This window comes from Clarias gariepinus, chromosome 28, assembly GCF_024256425.1.
Source record: "Clarias gariepinus isolate MV-2021 ecotype Netherlands chromosome 28, CGAR_prim_01v2, whole genome shotgun sequence".
Lineage (NCBI taxonomy): Eukaryota > Metazoa > Chordata > Actinopteri > Siluriformes > Clariidae > Clarias > Clarias gariepinus.
The window spans coordinates 16,061,334-16,083,120 of record NC_071127.1 but is presented as its reverse complement, the minus strand read 5'-3'; the positions used below and the strand labels follow the sequence as shown (position 1 = coordinate 16,083,120).

At 43.0% G+C, this 21,787-nt stretch overlaps 19 non-coding genes across 19 annotated transcripts; 11 read left to right on the top strand and 8 right to left on the bottom strand.

The window, feature by feature from the left end:
* The first annotated feature begins 9,801 nt into the window (after nucleotides 1-9,801).
* On the top strand, nucleotides 9,802-9,890 carry trnay-gua (transfer RNA tyrosine (anticodon GUA)). Its single transcript is given in 2 exon segments — nucleotides 9,802-9,838; nucleotides 9,855-9,890. It is a non-coding gene; the product is annotated as a tRNA-Tyr (tRNA).
* An 85-nt stretch (nucleotides 9,891-9,975) lies between these two features.
* trnae-cuc (transfer RNA glutamic acid (anticodon CUC)) lies at nucleotides 9,976-10,047 on the bottom strand. The gene has a single exon. It is a non-coding gene; the product is annotated as a tRNA-Glu (tRNA).
* Nucleotides 10,048-11,831: 1,784 nt separating this feature from the next.
* trnay-gua (transfer RNA tyrosine (anticodon GUA)) lies at nucleotides 11,832-11,920 on the top strand. Its single transcript is given in 2 exon segments — nucleotides 11,832-11,868; nucleotides 11,885-11,920. It is a non-coding gene; the product is annotated as a tRNA-Tyr (tRNA).
* Nucleotides 11,921-12,005: 85 nt separating this feature from the next.
* trnae-cuc (transfer RNA glutamic acid (anticodon CUC)) lies at nucleotides 12,006-12,077 on the bottom strand. Its single transcript has one exon. It is a non-coding gene; the product is annotated as a tRNA-Glu (tRNA).
* Nucleotides 12,078-12,850: 773 nt separating this feature from the next.
* Nucleotides 12,851-12,939, top strand: trnay-gua (transfer RNA tyrosine (anticodon GUA)). Its single transcript is given in 2 exon segments — nucleotides 12,851-12,887; nucleotides 12,904-12,939. It is a non-coding gene; the product is annotated as a tRNA-Tyr (tRNA).
* Nucleotides 12,940-13,862: 923 nt separating this feature from the next.
* trnay-gua (transfer RNA tyrosine (anticodon GUA)) lies at nucleotides 13,863-13,951 on the top strand. Its single transcript is given in 2 exon segments — nucleotides 13,863-13,899; nucleotides 13,916-13,951. It is a non-coding gene; the product is annotated as a tRNA-Tyr (tRNA).
* A 923-nt stretch (nucleotides 13,952-14,874) lies between these two features.
* Nucleotides 14,875-14,963, top strand: trnay-gua (transfer RNA tyrosine (anticodon GUA)). The gene is given in 2 exon segments: nucleotides 14,875-14,911; nucleotides 14,928-14,963. It is a non-coding gene; the product is annotated as a tRNA-Tyr (tRNA).
* Nucleotides 14,964-15,048: 85 nt separating this feature from the next.
* On the bottom strand, nucleotides 15,049-15,120 carry trnae-cuc (transfer RNA glutamic acid (anticodon CUC)). The gene has a single exon. It is a non-coding gene; the product is annotated as a tRNA-Glu (tRNA).
* Nucleotides 15,121-15,892: 772 nt separating this feature from the next.
* On the top strand, nucleotides 15,893-15,981 carry trnay-gua (transfer RNA tyrosine (anticodon GUA)). The gene is given in 2 exon segments: nucleotides 15,893-15,929; nucleotides 15,946-15,981. It is a non-coding gene; the product is annotated as a tRNA-Tyr (tRNA).
* An 85-nt stretch (nucleotides 15,982-16,066) lies between these two features.
* On the bottom strand, nucleotides 16,067-16,138 carry trnae-cuc (transfer RNA glutamic acid (anticodon CUC)). Its single transcript has one exon. It is a non-coding gene; the product is annotated as a tRNA-Glu (tRNA).
* Nucleotides 16,139-16,910: 772 nt separating this feature from the next.
* On the top strand, nucleotides 16,911-16,999 carry trnay-gua (transfer RNA tyrosine (anticodon GUA)). The gene is given in 2 exon segments: nucleotides 16,911-16,947; nucleotides 16,964-16,999. It is a non-coding gene; the product is annotated as a tRNA-Tyr (tRNA).
* An 85-nt stretch (nucleotides 17,000-17,084) lies between these two features.
* Nucleotides 17,085-17,156, bottom strand: trnae-cuc (transfer RNA glutamic acid (anticodon CUC)). Its single transcript has one exon. It is a non-coding gene; the product is annotated as a tRNA-Glu (tRNA).
* Nucleotides 17,157-17,928: 772 nt separating this feature from the next.
* Nucleotides 17,929-18,017, top strand: trnay-gua (transfer RNA tyrosine (anticodon GUA)). Its single transcript is given in 2 exon segments — nucleotides 17,929-17,965; nucleotides 17,982-18,017. It is a non-coding gene; the product is annotated as a tRNA-Tyr (tRNA).
* Nucleotides 18,018-18,102: 85 nt separating this feature from the next.
* Nucleotides 18,103-18,174, bottom strand: trnae-cuc (transfer RNA glutamic acid (anticodon CUC)). The gene has a single exon. It is a non-coding gene; the product is annotated as a tRNA-Glu (tRNA).
* A 772-nt stretch (nucleotides 18,175-18,946) lies between these two features.
* On the top strand, nucleotides 18,947-19,035 carry trnay-gua (transfer RNA tyrosine (anticodon GUA)). The gene is given in 2 exon segments: nucleotides 18,947-18,983; nucleotides 19,000-19,035. It is a non-coding gene; the product is annotated as a tRNA-Tyr (tRNA).
* Nucleotides 19,036-19,958: 923 nt separating this feature from the next.
* trnay-gua (transfer RNA tyrosine (anticodon GUA)) lies at nucleotides 19,959-20,047 on the top strand. The gene is given in 2 exon segments: nucleotides 19,959-19,995; nucleotides 20,012-20,047. It is a non-coding gene; the product is annotated as a tRNA-Tyr (tRNA).
* An 85-nt stretch (nucleotides 20,048-20,132) lies between these two features.
* On the bottom strand, nucleotides 20,133-20,204 carry trnae-cuc (transfer RNA glutamic acid (anticodon CUC)). The gene has a single exon. It is a non-coding gene; the product is annotated as a tRNA-Glu (tRNA).
* Nucleotides 20,205-20,976: 772 nt separating this feature from the next.
* Nucleotides 20,977-21,065, top strand: trnay-gua (transfer RNA tyrosine (anticodon GUA)). The gene is given in 2 exon segments: nucleotides 20,977-21,013; nucleotides 21,030-21,065. It is a non-coding gene; the product is annotated as a tRNA-Tyr (tRNA).
* An 85-nt stretch (nucleotides 21,066-21,150) lies between these two features.
* Nucleotides 21,151-21,222, bottom strand: trnae-cuc (transfer RNA glutamic acid (anticodon CUC)). Its single transcript has one exon. It is a non-coding gene; the product is annotated as a tRNA-Glu (tRNA).
* Nucleotides 21,223-21,787: the final 565 nt, after the last annotated feature.

Sequence of the window (21,787 nt, the reverse complement as noted above, 5' to 3'; positions counted from 1 at the left end):
AATATACTGTGATTTTGGCAATATTGTACATTAAGAAGTGATTATCATTTTAAAGCTTGTTAAGGAAGGTGGATATTTCTGGCAGTATACAATATTGGATGTTGTTGTAAGTAAAAGTTTATTCATTAAAATAAGTGCATAGGCACAAGTTAACGTACGACTAAGTGGTGGTGAAGTAGATTATAAAGCATAATGGCAGCCTCTCCAGAGGAGATATTAGTGCTGAAACATCCTTTGTGTGCAGATCTCATAACTAAGGTCTCCAATAAATGGCAAAAGCGGACTAAAGATCTGTTTACTAAATGGCCAAAGGGAGGGTCATTTGATGTGACACTGTGTTCGGAGATGGAAGTTTTGATCAGAAATTATAAAACGGCATCAAGAGAGAAAAAGCGTGTACAGAGAGAGTCGAAAAGACAGCAGGAGAGAGAGATCCTAGCGTTGTTTAAGAAGGAGGGGGAGGAAGTAGTAAAACAGAAAAAGCAAGCTAGGAAAAAATCTAAAAAATCAGGAAGTGAGGCCCAGAGTAATGGAGGGGACATTTTAGTCACCCCTCCCCCATATGTGCAGACTGAAGGACAGTTCCCCATGCTTAAAGGCGTGGTGGAAGTGTCGGGTGAGATGCAAATGGAAGGTCATGTAGATTTAGACGGAGACTACAGAGATACGTGTGTGAAGTCAAGAAAGAGGCAGGAAAGGAAAACGGATAGAGAAGAAAGCACACCATTAGATTGTTACAAGGAAGTAAAGGCAGATCTACAGAGAGTGAAAAGGTTGTATGGGAAGGAAGATAAGTTAGAAGAATGGGAAGAGGTGCAAGCAAGTGGAGAGAGAACAGACAGGAGTGCTAAAACACCCGTAAAAAGTCAGATACAGTTAGATACAACATTAAGGACTGGGCGTGGGCCCTTGTGCAGTGGAGAGGAAGGGGGTGAAGAGGATTTGTCAGTTAACATAGGTAGTTGGAAACTGGGAAGGGACACAGGGAGACTCAGGGACCTAGCTCCACAATTTCCAATCTTAATTAAAGGTGCACGGGGACAATATGTACCGTGGGCAACTCAGGATCTCGAGGGGCTTGTCAACCGCCTCCCTAACATTCACGAGGGTGCAGGGAAATGGATTAAGGTCTTAGAAGAGGAGACCTCAGGCAAGCTGTTGTCGGTGGGGGACATAAAAGCTCTGTTGGCAAAGATTTTAGGCGGAGGGAAATTGGAGGAGATCCTCCAGGCTTCTGACCTGAGCGAGGCCATAGATACATACCATATGGATGGAACTGTGTTTGATGCTTATCGTCCTTCTGTGTGGCAAGCTTTGCGTACTGAATATCCAACTAGAGTGGACCCAAAAGCTTTAAAGGGGGATGAGTTGGAAGAAACAGAGAATCCAACTCTGTACATCCAGAAGCAGCTAAAGAGATGGAAGCAAGAGACTGAAAGTGATCCAGAAGGAGATGCACTGTTGTCTACGCTGTTCAGACAAACCATAGTAAATGCCATGCCTCAACCAGTAAAAAGTAAACTGGAAGATGTGGTCGGCTTAACCTCTAAATCACACAAAGAATTCTGTGATCACGTCACACATGCTGTTGAACAGTATAGAAAAAATGAGCAGAAGTTGAGAGCTCAAGAAAAAGAACTGCAAAGAAAACTGGCTCAGTTACAGCTTGAAGAACTAACAAAGAAAAACAAGAGAAAAGTCCAAGCTACTCTAAGAACAGAGGAAGCAGAGCAAATGTCCGTGAGGGCCCCAAGCAATCCATCATCCACAGTCCAGCCAGCGGCAGTTACTGCGATGACAGCACCAGCCGCATTCTCTCCAAACTCAAACCAGATGCCTGCGCCTGTCATTAACGTGTTTACTCAAAAGCCAGGGCCGAGGGAGTGGAGAGCCAATCAACAACAGAGAGGACAAAGGAACCCTCAGTCTAGCTTTCCCCCAGGCGTATGTTGGGGGTGTGGACAAGCTGGACACAACAGATCACACTGCCTTTCCCACCCATGGCCTCAAGCCCAAAGGAATGCGGTGGGAGGGGGGTGGCAACAGCCTCCTCGAGATCAAGTTCAAGGCCCAGTAAACCCATGGGGGGGTCCAAAGCTGGGATATTAGGGGTGCCCAGAGAATCCTACAGGGGAGAATCAGTTACCTATTTTAACAACTAGTGCAGAACAAGAACCCATGTTACACATTGAGGTAGACGGTAAAAGTACACCCATGTTAATTGATACAGGAGCGGTTTATACATGCTTAAACTTAAGTCATGCCTCACATCTCCCCATGTCTGGAAAATTTGCCAAGACAGTAGGATTCTCGGGAAAAAAGCAGTTAATTCCTATGACCGCTCCAGTCCGTCTACAAACTAACAACAAAAGTGTGACCCTACCTGTATTAGTTTCAAGTCAGACACCGGTAAATTTATTAGGAAGAGATGCTTTATGTAAATTAGGACTGCAAATATTGTGTTCCCCAGAGGGTGTGTATGTTGACATGAAAGGTATTAAAAATCAAATGGTAATGCTTGAGCCACAAGCAAATGTGTATTGGGTAGGACAGCTGGAAAAAGACGTTAGTCAAATAATCCATAAATGGGGAAAGTTTATTAAAGCACAAATTCCTGAAGCACAACTGCCTTGTTCGGCTTTCCACTGCACAATGATTTATGACCCAGCTAAAGACACTGACTTAGAACAGACATGGCAGAAAGAGACAAGAGAGAACAAGGTTGAGTTAATCACACAGTACATCATCATAGGTCAGCAAGGAGCAGCTATCAGTGTAGATGAGTGTGATTTTGTAAAAAGGTGGTTTAATGTAACTGATTCTGTTCCTCATGTGACGTTGTATGTAGGAAAAAACTACAGCTCAAAGGACTTAGGACCAATGATGAAAAAAGCTAAAGATGTCCAGTGGGAATCAACCATAAATCCATTGATTTTTCATTCTGTAGATAAAAACTATATGAAAATCTTGTGTGGTAATAACTTGATTGGTACTCCTCAGGAAGTAGTAATTAGCAGCAACTCACAACCCCAAATGACATCAGCCTCTGAAGTAACTGACACTGCCGAGGAAGAACTGTATAGGGACATGGAAAATCAGGTCCAACCTGAATTATGGTCTCGGCATGATACAGATGTAGGTCTAATTAAGTCAGCCAGCCCAATTCAAGTACAACTTAAACCAAATGTAAAACTGCCCAGGATAAGACAATATCCTTTGCGACCTGAGGCAGAAGCTGGCATAAAAAACACTATTGAAGGCCTTGTAAAAGCATCTGTGCTAGAAGAGACAACGAGTTGTTGTAATACTCCAATTTTCCCGGTGATCAAGCCAGGTACAAATAAATGGCGTCTTGTGCATGATTTGCGTGCAATTAATAATATAACTGAAGATTACCCAGCTGATGTTCCAAATCCACACACACTGCTGACTAATGTCCCTCCCGATGCCAAGTACTTTACTGTGATTGATCTTTGTTCAGCTTTTTTCAGTATTCCAGCGGCGGAAGAGAGTAGGTATTTGTTTGCGTTTACATATGCGGGTAAACAATATACATATTGTAGGATGGCTCAAGGATTCAAACACTCACCAAATATCTTTAATCAGGTGTTAAAAGCTGATTTATCAGATTTAATAATGGAGAGTAACCTGCTGCAATATATGGATGATCTCGTAATCTGCTCATCCTCTTTAGAAGCATGCCATAGAGATTCCATTAAAGTGCTCAACAAGCTTGCACAGGGAGGTCATAAAGTGTCTAAAGCTAAGTTGCAATACTGCAAACCCCAAGTTGAATATTTAGGGCGGCAAATTTCTCATGGTTCAATAGCCATAGCGCCTACCCAGTTAGAAGGCATAAGTAAAGCACCGTTACCACAAACAGTTAAACAGTTGATGACCTTCCTAGGCTTAACAGGTTTCAGTGCTGACTGGATTGAGGAGTATGCAGTAAAAACAGCTCCACTGAGGGAGATAATGAAAGACGAAGGAGTGCAAAATCTAAGTGCTCCCTTAAAGTGGAACACAGATGCATTGTTAGCTTTCGAATCCATCAAAAAAGAAATGCAGACAGCACCTACCTTAGGTATACCTGATTATACCAAACCGTTCTATCTGTATGTGGCTAACCGAGCTGATGGATATGCCTCAGCTGTGTTGATGCAGGAAACCTGCAGTGGTAGGAGGAAACAGCCCCTAGCTTATTACAGCACTAAGCTAGATAATGTAGCACAAGGTTATCCTCCTTGCTACCAACAGGGTCTTGCAGCAGTACATTATGCATATGACAAAGCATCCACTTTGACTATGGGTTACCCAGTAACTATTTACACACATCATAAGGTGGTAGAATTAATAGAACAAGGGAAATTTGTTCTTACTCAAGCTCGCATTCTAGCATATTCTTCACTGCTCACATATCCTGACATTACTATAAAGAGGTGTGACACAGTTAATCCAGCTGAATTGATTCCTTTAACTTTTGAAGGAGTAGCTCATGATTGTGTGGCGAATTCATTGTCATTTACCAGGTTACGGCCTGATCTTGAGTCTAAACCTATAGCTGACGCAGAAGTCACTTACTTCGTTGATGGATCTAGCTTTAGAGACCATGTAGGAAGTCACACGGGGTATTCAGTAGTAATGAAGGATGGAGAAGATTTTAAACCTATTTTGTCTCAGCACTGTTCACAACCGTGTTCGGCTCAGTTAGCCGAGCTAAAAGCACTCACCGCTGCTTGCCAATTAGCCAAAGGACTAGTGGCAAATATTTTTACAGATTCAGCCTATTCGCATGGTGTATGTCATCTGTTTGGAGCAGTGTGGAAACAAAGAGGATTTAAAAGAAGCGATGGAACTCCCATTCAGCATGCTGAGCAAATAAGTAAGCTAATGTCTGCTATGATGCTACCAAAAAGATTGGCTATCATTAAATGTCAGGCCCATAAAAAGGGAAATGATTATATCACTAAGGGTAACAACATAGCAGACTTAGAAGCAAAGCAAGCATCTAAGTGTCAACTAGCTGTACAAGTGCCAATAGTCCTTATAGAACCGCAGCCTCAGTTGGAGGATATTATTCGGATTCAACAGCAAGCAGGACCGTATGAGCATTCTATGTGGCTCCAGAGGGGAGCTCAGAAGGATGCACAGAGTATTTGGCGTTCACATGAAGGCCTGATCATAGCTCCTACAGCGTTGTTGAACATTTTGATTTCAGATGCTCATGGGTTTGATCATTGTGCTAGAGGAGAGGTTGTGAGGAAAATCAAGCAACAAGGATATTGGTCTCCATATCTGCATGCTATGGTTGATGAGTTTCTAGCTTCATGTGAGATATGTGCTAAGCATAACGTAAGAAAAGGAACAGCGACACCTATTGGCCATATACCGGTACCAGAGGGACCTTTTAAGCATTTGGTTATGGATTATGTGGATATGATAAAGTGTGTTCGAGGCAAGAGATACATGCTTGTAGTAATTGACAGATTTAGTAGATGGGTAGAAGCAATGCCATCTGCTGATGAAGGGGCAGGAACAGTTGTGAAATTCCTCACAAGAGAGGTGATACCTAGGTTTGGAATTCCATCAGAAATCAGTTCAGACAACGGATCCGCGTTCATTCAGAAAACGGTAAAGCAGGTATTGCAACAGTTGAGAATAAAGCAAAGATTTGGGTGTGTCTATCATCCGCAGTCTCAAGGTATGGTAGAGAGAATAAATGGAACACTCAAAGCTAAACTTAACAAGATTTGTGCTAGTACAAAACTTAACTGGGTTGATGCTTTACCTCTTGCACTAATGAGTTATCGCATGCAAATTAACAGAAATACCCATCTAACCCCGCATGAAATGCTTACGGGTCGACCCATGCCTGTGCCATTCTGTAGAGGGCCCTATAAAGGCCCACCTCTAGAACAATTACAACTGGAACTCAGATCATATATAAAGAAACTAACTGCCATACATAAAGCCATTTATGTGCAGGAAAAAAGCAAGGAGCCGGAGGAAGAGAAAGACGCGCCGTGTCCCATCACTCCAGGAGACCAGGTCTATCTGCGTGTGTTCAGGAGGAAGTGGCACGAACCCAGAAGGGAGGGGCCATACAAGGTCGTAGCAGCCACCCCCACAGCAGTCCAAGTGGAAGGCAAAACCACCTGGTATCACTTAAACCATTGCACAAGAATCCCTAAAGTAAGTAAGGGAAAGAGTGCAGAAGAAGAAGAAGAAGACCCACCACCCGACAGTGATAAAGTATAGAGTTTTGAAATCTGGGTAACGGGGTGGAGGAAATAAAGAAGAAAAATGGGGAAAATAGAGTGGGCAGCCTACCTAATGATCATTATTTTCCAGGTATTAATTCAAGCTGTGGTCAGCTCACCTCCACCAAGAACCAACCAGACTTCCCAAGAATTAACCTTACAGCAAGTAAATGTTGGTCAAAAGGTTCTTAGTTATCAATCTATGGGCAGGAAAAAGGAAAAACTCTTAAGCATGGCACAAAGTAATGAATGGTATAAATGGGCTGCCTACACAGCCCAGGAAAATAGAATAACTAGTTGTTTGGTTTGTACTCCATCACCATTAGAAAAGGTTATAGTGGTACCCAATCCATATGACTTTAGACATTGTGCAAAATTTACCCAACAGTTTTGTCATCTACATGTCTTCCGAAGACCTCTGTGTCCAGCTGAATGTTTAGCAATATTGAGTAGTCCAGATTACTTTAATAATTTCCATACACCTGAATGGGGGGAATGGTGCCAACAGCTAGATGTAAGAATCGAGGAAAAAAAGATAGAAATCCCCTCTGAGTATGAAATAGATTATACTCTTGAGTATGAATGTTTCAATAAAACAGTGGGAAATAACAGTGTGGGAGAATTTCAAGGTAATTGTATGATAATGTGGCATCTGGACACTGGCTCTTTTACACGAATGGATGTTCATAAGAAAACTATACTTCATGCAACAGTCACAGTGCAGGGTAATATAACTATAACACATAACTGCATGAATCAAACATTATTGTTTCCTTTAAAGTTCCGTTATGATGACCAATCAATACCAGTAGCTGATTTTTTCTGGCTTTGTGGAGGAACATTATTGAGGGCAACATTACCAAAAAGTTGGAGAGGAATCTGTGCTAGAATCCGGATGCTTCAAGAAATGTCAATAGCGGGCTGGAATATAGACCAGCCTGTACAGCGTAACTCAAAAGACCATCATAGAATGAGAAGGGCTTATCAGGCAGATCCCAACGTGTACATAGACTCAGTAGGCCAACCCAGGGGTATACCTAATGAATTTAAAGCCAGAGATGAGGTAAAATCTGGATTTGAGTCTATTTTTTTATGGATAACACCTAATAAAAATGCTGAATGGATTAACTATATTTACTACAATCAACAGAGATTTATTAATTATACCGAGGATGCTTTGGCTGCTTTAGGAGAACAATTAGTAGCTACTAGTACAATGACTTGGCAAAATAGACAAGCATTAAATTGGTTATTAGCTGAAAAAGGAGGTGTATGCATTCTGTTTGGTGATCAATGTTGTACATATATTCCTAATAACACAGCACCCGAGGGAAGTTTTACTAAAGCCATGAACCAACTAAAAAATCTGAGACGGGAAGTAACTGATAATGCTGGGAGAGATAGTAAAATATGGGACTGGTTAGATCTAAAACTGGGAGCTTGGGGAGCATGGTTTGCTAAATTTGGTATGTTTTTGGGATTTGCTATATTAATAGGAGGATTGTTGTTCTGTTGTGTGCTTCCTATATTAAAATCTTTGGTCATAAAAGCTACAGTTCAACAAATGGAAGTATTAAAATGGCAAGATGAAAAAATACCCTTAACCAATGACAAAGACATTTATGACCCTGACTGTGATTCACAAGAATCAGAAGAAGATTCAGGCACCTCGGACGAGGACGAAGAAGATGATTAACGATGAGCCATGCCTTGGGTGAAAGCACTGGCCAGGCCTCTCCCCAAAAGGCGACCCTCTACGATGCGCAAAGTATCTGGGTTAAAGATCCATATATTAGGACACAGCTGTTTGAAATTATATTTGCTTTTAAAATTGTACTGTATTATGCATGGATCAGTTTAAACTATACATATATGTTATCCAAGTTATTTAGCTTAATGTAATCCTAGGAAATCACTGTATTACTCATATATGCATGTCATGTTATTGTGTTATGGAAAGTACTGTATAAGGTAAAGGAGGTCAAGTCTTTTACTCTGTCCTAGTCAAATGAGGGCGGAGAAGTTTGGCTCGATCTTCGCTAGAGTACAAATACATGGGTTGGTCATTGATAAAAGTCCAGTGATTTAAATTAATCACTAGCTAGTGTAAGAGGGGCTAGCACATGGATTTGCACTCTAGATAACCAGTGATATGGGACTTATAAGCCCCAGAGGGGGGGATATGGAAGTAAATTTTATTTGATTTTCTTTGGTTTTACTTCCTTTTAAGGAATAAATGGTAGCCCATAGGAAAGTACTCAGCAATGTGTGTGCGAAGCTGCACGTATAGGCCTGAGAGTCTGCTTGCATAAGCAGTCTGATATATACATTGAGGCCCCTAGACTGGGGAAGCTTGAAGAACCCCAGATGTTTAGGATGACATCGTTGCATGTAGAATGAATTCTTTTGTCCTGGTTGACTATATAAGTGGCGAGCCGACGGGACAGTGTTGCGATTCTGCAGTCTCCCCCGGCCGTTATTGCATGATAAATAAAGGTCGTGATCTTCTGAAACCAAAGCCTGGGTCTTCAATCAATTTCCACAACAGTAGAGCGGAGGACTGTAGTCTACTGTCAATGGCCATCCTTAGGTCGCTGGTTCGAATCCGGCTCGAAGGATCTCTCTTTATGTAGATCCAATGAATGCTAGCCACCATTCTGTTGGCTCTGAACTTCGAGATCCACCCGTCCCGAAAAACTTAACTTCCCTGACCGGGAATCGAACCGCGGCGGTGAGAGCGCCGAATCCTAGCCACTTGACCACCAGGGACTGAAGACAAAGAAAGTGCCTCCTCTGGTGGCTGGCTCTGGTACCTAGAAAAAAACGCTCTAGTGATGGCATAACGTATTTCTCAGTCGAATAAAACAATCCTGGGGCTCCTCCCCTAATGGTGGGCGTGTCGGGCCTGAATAAAGTGGGTGGGCTTTGCATGGAAACTAACAAAGAATGAATATGAATTCAAGCATTTGCACTTGCCTCCTCCTACTCAGTTTAATTTGAAGCTCATTTATTCTTCAGGGAATTAAATTTAAGCATTTGCACTTGCCTCCTTCTACTCACTTTAATTTAAAAACAGAAGTAACCAAGCTCAAGGACTGTTCTTCATGAGCTGTAGTTCTTGCTCATCTTCACTAAGCAGGCCAATAATTAGCCAAATATCAGCTGAAATGATTGCCCTCGACTGCTGCCTTGAGTGAGCGTTCCTGTTTCTGCTTTAACCTCTGTGAAGGCCAAGGCTTTTTTTTTATTTGACTCAATCTTATTTATTCTTCAGGGAATCAAACACAAAGACAAAAAGAGCATGACAAGGCATGGACAAAGCAGAAATGTTTCTCAATGAAAAATGCCATGCTTTTCCCAACTGTTGAATTCATTCCTGCATTTTCCCTAAGAATTAAACAAAATGGGCAATGAAAGTTACTGCTCCGGAACACTCAGGATAATCCTTTACTGCTTTAAACCAAACTGGAAAAGACACAGAGAGTTGCAGCAGCAACTTTGGGCTTTTCGTTTTGGTTTGTTTACAGAGAAAGAAGCCTAACCTTCGATAGCTCAGTTGGTAGAGCGGAGGACTGTAGTCTACTGTCAATGGCCATCCTTAGGTCGCTGGTTCGAATCCGGCTCGAAGGATCTCTCTTTATGTAGATCCAATGAGTGCTAGCCACCTTTCTGTTGGCTCTGAACTTCGAGATCCACCCGTCCAGAAAAACTTAACTTCCCTGACCGGGAATCGAACCCGGGCCGCGGCGGTGAGAGCGCCGAATCCTAGCCACTAGACCACCAGGGACTGAAGACAACGAAAGTGCCTCCTCTGGTGGCTGGCTCTGGTACCTAGAAAAAAACGCTCTAGTGATGGCATAACGTATTTCTCAGTCGAATAAAACAATCCTGGGCCTCCTCCCCTAATGGTGGGCGTGTCGGGCCTGAATAAAGTGGGTGGGCTTTGCATGGAAACTAACAAAGAATGAATATGAATTCAAGCATTTGCACTTGCCTCCTCCTACTCAGTTTAATTTGAAGCTCATTTATTCTTCAGGGAATTAAATTTAAGCATTTGCACTTGCCTCCTTCTACTCACTTTAATTTAAAAACAGAAGTAACCAAGCTCAAGGACTGTTCTTCATGAGCTGTAGTTCTTGCTCATCTTCACTAAGCAGGCCAATAATTAGCCAAATATCAGCTGAAATGATTGCCCTCGACTGCTGCCTTGAGTGAGCGTTCCTGTTTCTGCTTTAACCTCTGTGAAGGCCAAGGCTTTTTTTTTATTTGACTCAATCTTATTTATTCTTCAGGGAATCAAACACAAAGACAAAAAGAGCATGACAAGGCATGGACAAAGCAGAAATGTTTCTCATGGAAAAATGCCATGCTTTTCCCAACTGTTGAATTCATTCCTGCATTTTCCCTAAGAATTAAACAAAATGGGCAATGAAAGTTACTGCTCCGGAACACTCAGGATAATCCTTTACTGCTTTAAACCAAACTGGAAAAGACACAGAGAGTTGCAGCAGCAACTTTGGGATTTTCGTTTTGGTTTGTTTACAGAGAAAGAAGCCTGACCTTCGATAGCTCAGTTGGTAGAGCGGAGGACTGTAGTCTACTGTCAATGGCCATCCTTAGGTCGCTGGTTCGAATCTGGCTCGAAGGATCTCTCTTTATGTAGATCCAATGAATGCTAGCCACCATTCTGTTGGCTCTGAACTTCGAGATCCACCCGTCCCGAAAAACTTAACTTCCCTGACCGGGAATCGAACCGCGGTGGTGAGAGCGCCGAATCCTAGCCACTTGACCACCAGGGACTGAAGACAAAGAAAGTGCCTCCTCTGGTGGCTGGCTCTGGTACCTAGAAAAAAACGCTCTAGTGATGGCATAACGTATTTCTCAGTCGAATAAAACAATCCTGGGGCTCCTCCCCTAATGGTGGGCGTGTCGGGCCTGAATAAAGTGGGTGGGCTTTGCATGGAAACTAACAAAGAATGAATATGAATTCAAGCATTTGCACTTGCCTCCTCCTACTCAGTTTAATTTGAAGCTCATTTATTCTTCAGGGAATTAAATTTAAGCATTTGCACTTGCCTCCTTCTACTCACTTTAATTTAAAAACAGAAGTAACCAAGCTCAAGGACTGTTCTTCATGAGCTGTAGTTCTTGCTCATCTTCACTAAGCAGGCCAATAATTAGCCAAATATCAGCTGAAATGATTGCCCTCGACTGCTGCCTTGAGTGAGCGTTCCTGTTTCTGCTTTAACCTCTGTGAAGGCCAAGGCTTTTTTTTTATTTGACTCAATCTTATTTATTCTTCAGGGAATCAAACACAAAGACAAAAAGAGCATGACAAGGCATGGACAAAGCAGAAATGTTTCTCAATGAAAAATGCCATGCTTTTCCCAACTGTTGAATTCATTCCTGCATTTTCCCTAAGAATTAAACAAAATGGGCAATGAAAGTTACTGCTCCGGAACACTCAGGATAATCCTTTACTGCTTTAAACCAAACTGGAAAAGACACAGAGAGTTGCAGCAGCAACTTTGGGCTTTTCGTTTTGGTTTGTTTACAGAGAAAGAAGCCTAACCTTCGATAGCTCAGTTGGTAGAGCGGAGGACTGTAGTCTACTGTCAATGGCCATCCTTAGGTCGCTGGTTCGAATCCGGCTCGAAGGATCTCTCTTTATGTAGATCCAATGAGTGCTAGCCACCTTTCTGTTGGCTCTGAACTTCGAGATCCACCCGTCCAGAAAAACTTAACTTCCCTGACCAGGAATCGAACCCGGGCCGCGGCGGTGAGAGCGCCGAATCCTAGCCACTAGACCACCAGGGACTGAAGACAACGAAAGTGCCTCCTCTGGTGGCTGGCTCTGGTACCTAGAAAAAAACGCTCTAGTGATGGCATAACGTATTTCTCAGTCGAATAAAACAATCCTGGGGCTCCTCCCCTAATGGTGGGCGTGTCGGGCCTGAATAAAGTGGGTGGGCTTTGCATGGAAACTAACAAAGAATGAATATGAATTCAAGCATTTGCACTTGCCTCCTCCTACTCAGTTTAATTTGAAGCTCATTTATTCTTCAGGGAATTAAATTTAAGCATTTGCACTTGCCTCCTTCTACTCACTTTAATTTAAAAACAGAAGTAACCAAGCTCAAGGACTGTTCTTCATGAGCTGTAGTTCTTGCTCATCTTCACTAAGCAGGCCAATAATTAGCCAAATATCAGCTGAAATGATTGCCCTCGACTGCTGCCTTGAGTGAGCGTTCCTGTTTCTGCTTTAACCTCTGTGAAGGCCAAGGCTTTTTTTTTTATTTGACTCAATCTTATTTATTCTTCAGGGAATCAAACACAAAGACAAAAAGAGCATGACAAGGCATGGACAAAGCAGAAATGTTTCTCATGGAAAAATGCCATGCTTTTCCCAACTGTTGAATTCATTCCTGCATTTTCCCTAAGAATTAAACAAAATGGGCAATGAAAGTTACTGCTCCGGAACACTCAGGATAATCCTTTACTGCTTTAAACCAAACTGGAAAAGACACAGAGAGTTGCAGCAGCAACTTTGGGCTTTTCGTTTTGGTTTGTTTACAGAGAAAGAAGCCTAACCTTCGATAGCTCAGTTGGTAGAGCGGAGGACTGTAGTCTACTGTCAATGGCCATCCTTAGGTCGCTGGTTCGAATCCGGCTCGAAGGATCTCTCTTTATGTAGATCCAATGAATGCTAGCCACCATTCTGTTGGCTCTGAACTTCGAGATCCACCCGTCCCGAAAAACTTAACTTCCCTGACCGGGAATCGAACCGCGGCGGTGAGAGCGCCGAATCCTAGCCACTAGACCACCAGGGACTGAAGACAACGAAAGTGCCTCCTCTGGTGGCTGGCTCTGGTACCTAGAAAAAAACGCTCTAGTGATGGCATAACGTATTTCTCAGTCGAATAAAACAATCCTGGGGCTCCTCCCCTAATGGTGGGCGTGTCGGGCCTGAATAAAGTGGGTGGGCTTTGCATGGAAACTAACAAAGAATGAATATGAATTCAAGCATTTGCACTTGCCTCCTCCTACTCAGTTTAATTTGAAGCTCATTTATTCTTCAGGGAATTAAATTTAAGCATTTGCACTTGCCTCCTTCTACTCACTTTAATTTAAAAACAGAAGTAACCAAGCTCAAGGACTGTTCTTCATGAGCTGTAGTTCTTGCTCATCTTCACTAAGCAGGCCAATAATTAGCCAAATATCAGCTGAAATGATTGCCCTCGACTGCTGCCTTGAGTGAGCGTTCCTGTTTCTGCTTTAACCTCTGTGAAGGCCAAGGCTTTTTTTTTATTTGACTCAATCTTATTTATTCTTCAGGGAATCAAACACAAAGACAAAAAGAGCATGACAAGGCATGGACAAAGCAGAAATGTTTCTCATGGAAAAATGCCATGCTTTTCCCAACTGTTGAATTCATTCCTGCATTTTCCCTAAGAATTAAACAAAATGGGCAATGAAAGTTACTGCTCCGGAACACTCAGGATAATCCTTTACTGCTTTAAACCAAACTGGAAAAGACACAGAGAGTTGCAGCAGCAACTTTGGGATTTTCGTTTTGGTTTGTTTACAGAGAAAGAAGCCTGACCTTCGATAGCTCAGTTGGTAGAGCGGAGGACTGTAGTCTACTGTCAATGGCCATCCTTAGGTCGCTGGTTCGAATCCGGCTCGAAGGATCTCTCTTTATGTAGATCCAATGAATGCTAGCCACCATTCTGTTGGCTCTGAACTTCGAGATCCACCCGTCCCGAAAAACTTAACTTCCCTGACCGGGAATCGAACCGCGGCGGTGAGAGCGCCGAATCCTAGCCACTTAACCACCAGGGACTGAAGACAAAGAAAGTGCCTCCTCTGGTGGCTGGCTCTGGTACCTAGAAAAAAACGCTCTAGTGATGGCATAACGTATTTCTCAGTCGAATAAAACAATCCTGGGGCTCCTCCCCTAATGGTGGGCGTGTCGGGCCTGAATAAAGTGGGTGGGCTTTGCATGGAAACTAACAAAGAATGAATATGAATTCAAGCATTTGCACTTGCCTCCTCCTACTCAGTTTAATTTGAAGCTCATTTATTCTTCAGGGAATTAAATTTAAGCATTTGCACTTGCCTCCTTCTACTCACTTTAATTTAAAAACAGAAGTAACCAAGCTCAAGGACTGTTCTTCATGAGCTGTAGTTCTTGCTCATCTTCACTAAGCAGGCCAATAATTAGCCAAATATCAGCTGAAATGATTGCCCTCGACTGCTGCCTTGAGTGAGCGTTCCTGTTTCTGCTTTAACCTCTGTGAAGGCCAAGGCTTTTTTTTTATTTGACTCAATCTTAATTATTCTTCAGGGAATCAAACACAAAGACAAAAAGAGCATGACAAGGCATGGACAAAGCAGAAATGTTTCTCATGGAAAAATGCCATGCTTTTCCCAACTGTTGAATTCATTCCTGCATTTTCCCTAAGAATTAAACAAAATGGGCAATGAAAGTTACTGCTCCGGAACACTCAGGATAATCCTTTACTGCTTTAAACCAAACTGGAAAAGACACAGAGAGTTGCAGCAGCAACTTTGGGCTTTTCGTTTTGGTTTGTTTACAGAGAAAGAAGCCTAACCTTCGATAGCTCAGTTGGTAGAGCGGAGGACTGTAGTCTACTGTCAATGGCCATCCTTAGGTCGCTGGTTCGAATCCGGCTCGAAGGATCTCTCTTTATGTAGATCCAATCAGTGCTAGCCACCTTTCTGTTGGCTCTGAACTTCGAGATCCACCCGTCCAGAAAAACTTAACTTCCCTGACCGGGAATCGAACCCGGGCCGCGGCGGTGAGAGCGCCGAATCCTAGCCACTAGACCACCAGGGACTGAAGACAAAGAAAGTGCCTCCTCTGGTGGCTGGCTCTGGTACCTAGAAAAAAACGCTCTAGTGATGGCATAACGTATTTCTCAGTCGAATAAAACAATCCTGGGGCTCCTCCCCTAATGGTGGGCGTGTCGGGCCTGAATAAAGTGGGTGGGCTTTGCATGGAAACTAACAAAGAATGAATATGAATTCAAGCATTTGCACTTGCCTCCTCCTACTCAGTTTAATTTGAAGCTCATTTATTCTTCAGGGAATTAAATTTAAGCATTTGCACTTGCCTCCTTCTACTCACTTTAATTTAAAAACAGAAGTAACCAAGCTCAAGGACTGTTCTTCATGAGCTGTAGTTCTTGCTCATCTTCACTAAGCAGGCCAATAATTAGCCAAATATCAGCTGAAATGATTGCCCTCGACTGCTGCCTTGAGTGAGCGTTCCTGTTTCTGCTTTAACCTCTGTGAAGGCCAAGGCTTTTTTTTTATTTGACTCAATCTTATTTATTCTTCAGGGAATCAAACACAAAGACAAAAAGAGCATGACAAGGCATGGACAAAGCAGAAATGTTTCTCATGGAAAAATGCCATGCTTTTCCCAACTGTTGAATTCATTCCTGCATTTTCCCTAAGAATTAAACAAAATGGGCAATGAAAGTTACTGCTCCGGAACACTCAGGATAATCCTTTACTGCTTTAAACCAAACTGGAAAAGACACAGAGAGTTGCAGCAGCAACTTTGGGCTTTTCGTTTTGGTTTGTTTACAGAGAAAGAAGCCTGACCTTCGATAGCTCAGTTGGTAGAGCGGAGGACTGTAGTCTACTGTCAATGGCCATCCTTAGGTCGCTGGTTCGAATCCGGCTCGAAGGATCTCTCTTTATGTAGATCCAATAAGTGCTAGCCACCTTTCTGTTGGCTCTGAACTTCGAGATCCACCCGTCCAGAAAAACTTAACTTCCCTGACCGGGAATCGAACCCGGGCCGCGGCGGTGAGAGCGCCGAATCCTAGCCACTAGACCACCAGGGACTGAAGACAAAGAAAGTGCCTCCTCTGGTGGCTGGCTCTGGTACCTAGAAAAAAACGCTCTAGTGATGGCATAACGTATTTCTCAGTCGAATAAAACAATCCTGGGGCTCCTCCCCTAATAGTGGGCGTGTCGGGCCTGAATAAAGTGGGTGGGCTTTGCATGGAAACTAACAAAGAATGAATATGAATTCAAGCATTTGCACTTGCCTCCTCCTACTCAGTTTAATTTGAAGCTCATTTATTCTTCAGGGAATTAAATTTAAGCATTTGCACTTGCCTCCTTCTACTCACTTTAATTTAAAAACAGAAGTAACCAAGCTCAAGGACTGTTCTTCATGAGCTGTAGTTCTTGCTCATCTTCACTAAGCAGGCCAATAATTAGCCAAATATCAGCTGAAATGATTGCCCTCGACTGCTGCCTTGAGTGAGCGTTCCTGTTTCTGCTTTAACCTCTGTGAAGGCCAAGGCTTTTTTTTTATTTGACTCAATCTTAATTATTCTTCAGGGAATCAAACACAAAGACAAAAAGAGCATGACAAGGCATGGACAAAGCAGAAATGTTTCTCATGGAAAAATGCCATGCTTTTCCCAACTGTTGAATTCATTCCTGCATTTTCCCTAAGAATTAAACAAAATGGGCAATGAAAGTTACTGCTCCGGAACACTCAGGATAATCCTTTACTGCTTTAAACCAAACTGGAAAAGACACAGAGAGTTGCAGCAGCAACTTTGGGCTTTTCGTTTTGGTTTGTTTACAGAGAAAGAAGCCTAACCTTCGATAGCTCAGTTGGTAGAGCGGAGGACTGTAGTTTACTGTCAATGGCCATCCTTAGGTCGCTGGTTCGAATCCGGCTCGAAGGATCTCTCTTTATGTAGATCCAATGAGTGCTAGCCACCTTTCTGTTGGCTGTGAACTTCGAGATCCACCCGTCCAGAAAAACTTAACTTCCCTGACCGGGAATCGAACCCGGGCCGCGGCGGTGAGAGCGCCGAATCCTAGCCACTAGACCACCAGGGACTGAAGACAAAGAAAGTGCCTCCTCTGGTGGCTGGCTCTGGTACCTAGAAAAAAACGCTCTAGTGATGGCATCACGTATTTCTCAGTCGAATAAAACAATCCTGGGGCTCCTCCCCTAATGGTGGGCGTGTCGGGCCTGAATAAAGTGGGTGGGCTTTGCATGGAAACTAACAAAGAATGAATATGAATTCAAGCATTTGCACTTGCCTCCTCCTACTCAGTTTAATTTGAAGCTCATTTATTCTTCAGGGAATTAAATTTAAGCATTTGCACTTGCCTCCTTCTACTCACTTTAATTTAAAAACAGAAGTAACCAAGCTCAAGGACTGTTCTTCATGAGCTGTAGTTCTTGCTCATCTTCACTAAGCAGGCCAATAATTAGCCAAATATCAGCTGAAATGATTGCCCTCGACTGCTGCCTTGAGTGAGCGTTCCTGTTTCTGCTTTAACCTCTGTGAAGGCCAAGGCTTTTTTTTTACTTGACTCAATCTTATTTATTCTTCAGGGAATCAAACACAAAGACAAAAAGAGCATGACAAGGCATGGACAAAGCAGAAATGTTTCTCAATGAAAAATGCCATGCTTTTCCCAACTGTTGAATTCATTCCTGCATTTTCCCTAAGAATTAAACAAAATGGGCAATGAAAGTTACTGCTCCGGAACACTCAGGATAATCCTTTACTGCTATAAACCAAACTGGAAAAGACACAGAGAGTTGCAGCAGCAACTTTGGGCTTTTCGTTTTGGTTTGTTTACAGAGAAAGAAGCCTAACCTTCGATAGCTCAGTTGGTAGAGCGGAGGACTGTAGTCTACTGTCAATGGCCATCCTTAGGTCGCTGGTTCGAATCCGGCTCGAAGGATCTCTCTTTATGTAGATCCAATGAGTGCTAGCCACCTTTCTGTTGGCTCTGAACTTCGAGATCCACCCGTCCAGAAAAACTTAACTTCCCTGACCGGGAATCGAACCCGGGCCGCGGCGGTGAGAGCGCCGAATCCTAGCCACTAGACCACCAGGGACTGAAGACAACGAAAGTGCCTCCTCTGGTGGCTGGCTCTGGTACCTAGAAAAAAACGCTCTAGTGATGGCATAACGTATTTCTCAGTCGAATAAAACAATCCTGGGGCTCCTCCCCTAATGGTGGGCGTGTCGGGCCTGAATAAAGTGGGTGGGCTTTGCATGGAAACTAACAAAGAATGAATATGAATTCAAGCATTTGCACTTGCCTCCTCCTACTCAGTTTAATTTGAAGCTCATTTATTCTTCAGGGAATTAAATTTAAGCATTTGCACTTGCCTCCTTCTACTCACTTTAATTTAAAAACAGAAGTAACCAAGCTCAAGGACTGTTCTTCATGAGCTGTAGTTCTTGCTCATCTTCACTAAGCAGGCCAATAATTAGCCAAATATCAGCTGAAATGATTGCCCTCGACTGCTGCCTTGAGTGAGCGTTCCTGTTTCTGCTTTAACCTCTGTGAAGGCCAAGGCTTTTTTTTTATTTGACTCAATCTTATTTATTCTTCAGGGAATCAAACACAAAGACAAAAAGAGCATGACAAGGCATGGACAAAGCAGAAATGTTTCTCATGGAAAAATGCCATGCTTTTCCCAACTGTTGAATTCATTCCTGCATTTTCCCTAAGAATTAAACAAAATGGGCAATGAAAGTTACTGCTCCGGAACACTCAGGATAATCCTTTACTGCTTTAAACCAAACTGGAAAAGACACAGAGAGTTGCAGCAGCAACTTTGGGATTTTCGTTTTGGTTTGTTTACAGAGAAAGAAGCCTGACCTTCGATAGCTCAGTTGGTAGAGCGGAGGACTGTAGTCTACTGTCAATGGCCATCCTTAGGTCGCTGGTTCGAATCCGGCTCGAAGGATCTCTCTTTATGTAGATCCAATGAATGCTAGCCACCATTCTGTTGGCTCTGAACTTCGAGATCCACCCGTCCCGAAAAACTTAACTTCCCTGACCGGGAATCGAACCGCGGCGGTGAGAGCGCCGAATCCTAGCCACTTGACCACCAGGGACTGAAGACAAAGAAAGTGCCTCCTCTGGTGGCTGGCTCTGGTACCTAGAAAAAAACGCTCTAGTGATGGCATAACGTATTTCTCAGTCGAATAAAACAATCCTGGGGCTCCTCCCCTAATGGTGGGCGTGTCGGGCCTGAATAAAGTGGGTGGGCTTTGCATGGAAATCAACAAAGAATGAATATGAATTCAAGCATTTGCACTTGCCTCCTCCTACTCAGTTTAATTTGAAGCTCATTTATTCTTCAGGGAATTAAATTTAAGCATTTGCACTTGCCTCCTTCTACTCACTTTAATTTAAAAACAGAAGTAACCAAGCTCAAGGACTGTTCTTCATGAGCTGTAGTTCTTGCTCATCTTCACTAAGCAGGCCAATAATTAGCCAAATATCAGCTGAAATGATTGCCCTCGACTGCTGCCTTGAGTGAGCGTTCCTGTTTCTGCTTTAACCTCTGTGAAGGCCAAGGCTTTTTTTTTATTTGACTCAATCTTATTTATTCTTCAGGGAATCAAACACAAAGACAAAAAGAGCATGACAAGGCATGGACAAAGCAGAAATGTTTCTAAATGAAAAATGCCATGCTTTTCCCAACTGTTGAATTCATTCCTGCATTTTCCCTAAGAATTAAACAAAATGGGCAATGAAAGTTACTGCTCCGGAACACTCAGGATAATCCTTTACTGCTATAAACCAAACTGGAAAAGACACAGAGAGTTGCAGCAGCAACTTTGGGCTTTTCGTTTTGGTTTGTTTACAGAGAAAGAAGCCTAACCTTCGATAGCTCAGTTGGTAGAGCGGAGGACTGTAGTCTACTGTCAATGGCCATCCTTAGGTCGCTGGTTCGAATCCGGCTCGAAGGATCTCTCTTTATGTAGATCCAATGAGTGCTAGCCACCTTTCTGTTGGCTCTGAACTTCGAGATCCACCCGTCCAGAAAAACTTAACTTCCCTGACCGGGAATCGAACCCGGGCCGCGGCGGTGAGAGCGCCGAATCCTAGCCACTAGACCACCAGGGACTGAAGACAACGAAAGTGCCTCCTCTGGTGGCTGGCTCTGGTACCTAGAAAAAAACGCTCTAGTGATGGCATAACGTATTTCTCAGTCGAATAAAACAATTCTGGGGCTCCTCCCCTAATGGTGGGCGTGTCGGGCCTGAATAAAGTGGGTGGGCTTTGCATGGAAACTAACAAAGAATGAATATGAATTCAAGCATTTGCACTTGCCTCCTCCTACTCAGTTTAATTTGAAGCTCATTTATTCTTCAGGGAATTAAATTTAAGCATTTGCACTTGCCTCCTTCTACTCACTTTAATTTAAAAACAGAAGTAACCAAGCTCAAGGACTGTTCTTCATGAGCTGTAGTTCTTGCTCATCTTCACTAAGCAGGCCAATAATTAGCCAAATATCAGCTGAAATGATTGCCCTCGACTGCTGCCTTGAGTGAGCGTTCCTGTTTCTGCTTTAACCTCTGTGAAGGCCAAGGCTTTTTTTTTATTTGACTCAATCTTATTTATTCTTCAGGGAATCAAACACAAAGACAAAAAGAGCATGACAAGGCATGGACAAAGCAGAAATGTTTCTCATGGAAAAATGCCATGCTTTTCCCAACTGTTGAATTCATTCCTGCATTTTCCCTAAGAATTAAACAAAATGGGCAATGAAAGTTACTGCTCCGGAACACTCAGGATAATCCTTTACTGCTTTAAACCAAACTGGAAAAGACACAGAGAGTTGCAGCAGCAACTTTGGGCTTTTCGTTTTGGTTTGTTTACAGAGAAAGAAGCCTGACCTTCGATAGCTCAGTTGGTAGAGCGGAGGACTGTAGTCTACTGTCAATGGCCATCCTTAGGTCGCTGGTTCGAATCCGGCTCGAAGGATCTCTCTTTATGTAGATCCAATAAGTGCTAGCCACCTTTCTGTTGGCTCTGAACTTCGAGATCCACCCGTCCAGAAAAACTTAACTTCCCTGACCGGGAATCGAACCCGGGCCGCGGCGGTGAGAGCGCCGAATCCTAGCCACTAGACCACCAGGCACTGAAGACAAAGAAAGTGCCTCCTCTGGTGGCTGGCTCTGGTACCTAGAAAAAAACGCTCTAGTGATGGCATAACGTATTTCTCAGTCGAATAAAACAATCCTGGGGCTCCTCCCCTAATAGTGGGCGTGTCGGGCCTGAATAAAGTGGGTGGGCTTTGCATGGAAACTAACAAAGAATGAATATGAATTCAAGCATTTGCACTTGCCTCCTCCTACTCAGTTTAATTTGAAGCTCATTTATTCTTCAGGGAATTAAATTTAAGCATTTGCACTTGCCTCCTTCTACTCACTTTAATTTAAAAACAGAAGTAACCAAGCTCAAGGACTGTTCTTCATGAGCTGTAGTTCTTGCTCATCTTCACTAAGCAGGCCAATAATTAGCCAAATATCAGCTGAAATGATTGCCCTCGACTGCTGCCTTGAGTGAGCGTTCCTGTTTCTGCTTTAACCTCTGTGAAGGCCAAGGCTTTTTTTTTATTTGACTCAATCTTAATTATTCTTCAGGGAATCAAACACAAAGACAAAAAGAGCATGACAAGGCATGGACAAAGCAGAAATGTTTCT